This window comes from Scylla paramamosain, unplaced genomic scaffold (assembly GCF_035594125.1).
Source record: "Scylla paramamosain isolate STU-SP2022 unplaced genomic scaffold, ASM3559412v1 Contig13, whole genome shotgun sequence".
Taxonomy (NCBI): Eukaryota; Metazoa; Arthropoda; class Malacostraca; order Decapoda; family Portunidae; genus Scylla; species Scylla paramamosain.
This window is the reverse complement of record NW_026973678.1, coordinates 1,010,001-1,012,500: the sequence shown is the minus strand read 5'-3', so window position 1 is coordinate 1,012,500 and position 2,500 is coordinate 1,010,001. Positions and strand designations below refer to the sequence as shown.

At 45.5% G+C, this 2,500-nt stretch overlaps 1 protein-coding gene across 1 annotated transcript in view; it reads right to left on the bottom strand.

Moving 5' to 3' along the window:
- Positions 1 to 2,500, bottom strand: part of LOC135097146 (bestrophin-2-like) — a 120,859-nt gene that overhangs the window by 112,253 nt on the left and 6,106 nt on the right. Inside the window, exon 2 of the mRNA XM_063998919.1 lies at positions 1 to 8. This exon is cut by the window's left edge and continues 36 nt beyond it. The gene's annotated coding sequence lies outside the window, so the exon portion shown is untranslated. The remainder of the gene's footprint in view (positions 9 to 2,500) is intronic.

The following is a 2,500-nucleotide window of genomic DNA, read 5'->3' as shown; positions in this document are numbered from 1 at the left end:
GGTACAACCTGCAAAACAAGACACAGGGTGAGTACTGCAGGAGGAGGAGGAGAAGGAGGAGGAGGAGGAGGAGGAGGAGGAGGAGGAGGAGGAGGAGGAGGAGGAGGAGGAGGAAAAGGACAGGTTGTAGGTGTGTGTGTGTGTGTGTGTGTGTGTGTGTGTACGCGCGCACTAGATGAAAAGAGAACGGCATACATAGATTCATAAAAAAAGAAAAAAAAAAGGGAAGCGAACGATAAAATATTGATGTATTTTAACTAACTACTCGTTCTTTAAACACTCCATTCCACCATACAGGAAAATCTAACCTTTTGTCCTTATGTCACAAGAAACGAGATTAAGTGAAAATGAGGCAATTAGTAATGGTGGAGATGCAGAGGAGAGGAAAGGAGAGGAGAGCAGTGAGAGAGGAAGGTAGACGGAAGGAAAGGAGAGGATAAGTAGAGAAGACATGATACTTAGGAAAAACTGGAGAGAGAGAGAGGAGAGAGAGAGAGAGGGTATACGATGGAGAGAGAGGAGGAGGATGGAAGGCAGGGAAGGAAGGAAGGAAAAAAGAGAGGGAAGGAAGGAAGATATGATTTAGAAACAAAGGAAAGATGAGGGAAAAAAAAAAAACAGATGGATGAAAGATGGAATCAAATGAAAAGGAAAAGGAGAAAAAAATAGAAAAAAAGGGAGGTGAAAGAAAACAAAAGAAGAATAAAAAAATAAAAGGAAAGAAAAATACGTAAAGAGAGATGAAGTATAGAAAGAGATGGAGAAGAAAAGGAGGAAAGAATCGAGAAAGGAAAAGAGATAAATATAAATGAAGAAACGAAGAAAAGGAAGAAGAAGAAGAGAAAGATGAAAACAAAGGGAGAGAATGGGAAATGGGAAAAAGGCGAGATGCAAAGAGTGACAGGAAATGAAAGGGAAAGGAGAGTTTGCAAAGAAAGCGAGTGAGGGAGAGGGGAAAAGAGACACGAGGGAATCAAGGAAGGAGGGAATTAGAGGAAGACCTGAAGTGAATGAGTGAACACCAGACACAAGTAACAATAACAATAAGTAAGAACAAGTAACAATAACAATAGTATTTCACGTCACCAAAGAAAAATATGGGTGTTATTTGTTACATACTGCTAAAATAACTACTACTGCTGCTCCTCCCCCTCTTCCTCCTACTGCTACTACTATTACTACTACTCGTACTACGTAATACCACCACCATCACCACCACTTACTTCTCTATCCCTCCTCATCACCACTGCTACCACTACCACCACCACCACCACTAGCTTCCCTCTCCTCTTCCCACCACCACCACCACCACTACCTACACCCCTCCCCCCCACCACCACCACCACCACCACCACTAGCACTAGCACTAACACCCCCCTCCCCCTACCCTGCAGGCCTGGCACTGAGGGGCGGGTCCACCATGATGGCCTCGCCTCTCAATGTCAAGAGTGAGGAGGTGATGAGCCCAGACTGGTCAGCGTTGTACCTACAGGTGAGAGAGAGAGAGAGAGAGAGAGAGAGAGAGAGAGAGAGAGAGAGAGAGAGAGAGAGAGAGAGAGAGAGAGAGAGAGAGAGAGAGAGAGAGAGAGTATAAAGGTTCATTTACTGATGGAAAATGCATACAACAAAAGACTCTCTCTCTCTCTCTCTCTCTCTCTCTCTCTCTCTCTCTCTCTCTCTCTCTGTTAACCCATGATCTACCCACCACTCCCTCCCTCTCCCACTCTCTCCTCTTCTGCCCCACTCATCCACACCCACCCGCTCCCTCTCCCTCTCTCCCCCCTCTCTGTCTCTTCCTCCCGCCCCTCTCTCCCTCCCGCCTTTCCAAACAAGATGGTTGATAGATTAACTTCCGGATTGATCTTTTTATTAGCGAGGACGGGAAGCCACCAACCCGCCGACCCCCGATTGTGGTGATAGTGGTGGGGGTGGTGGTGGTGGTGGTGGTGATGAATTGTGGTAGTGACTGGTTGTAATGAATGATGATGGTGGTGGTGGTAGTTTGCGTAATTGTGGTGGCAATGGTGGTGGTTGTACTATGCTGAGTGTGTGTGTGTGTGTGTGTGTGTGTGTGTGTGTGTGTGTGTTAATGAACTGTGGCAGTGATAGTGGTGATGGTGGTGATGGTGTTCTATGTGCAAAATTGTGGTAATATTTGTAGTAATAGTGGTAATTAAGTACAGTAGCAGACAGTGGTGGGTTGGTACTATATATATATGGTGGTGATGGTGGTGGTGGTGGTGGTGGTAATAGTAGTGGTGATTTAATGGAAGTCGATAAAGGTGTGACGTGTATAGAAAATGGTGGTGGTGGTGGTGGTGGTAGTAGTAGTAGTAGTAGTAGTAGTAGTAGTAGTAGTAGTAGTAGTAGTAGTAGTAGTAGTAGTAGTAGTAGTGTTGCTTTTCTTGGTTTCATGGTTGAGAGAGAGAGAGAGAGAGAGAGAGAGAGAGAGAGAGAGAGAGAGAGAGAGAGAGAGAGAGAGAGAGAGAGAGAGAGAGAG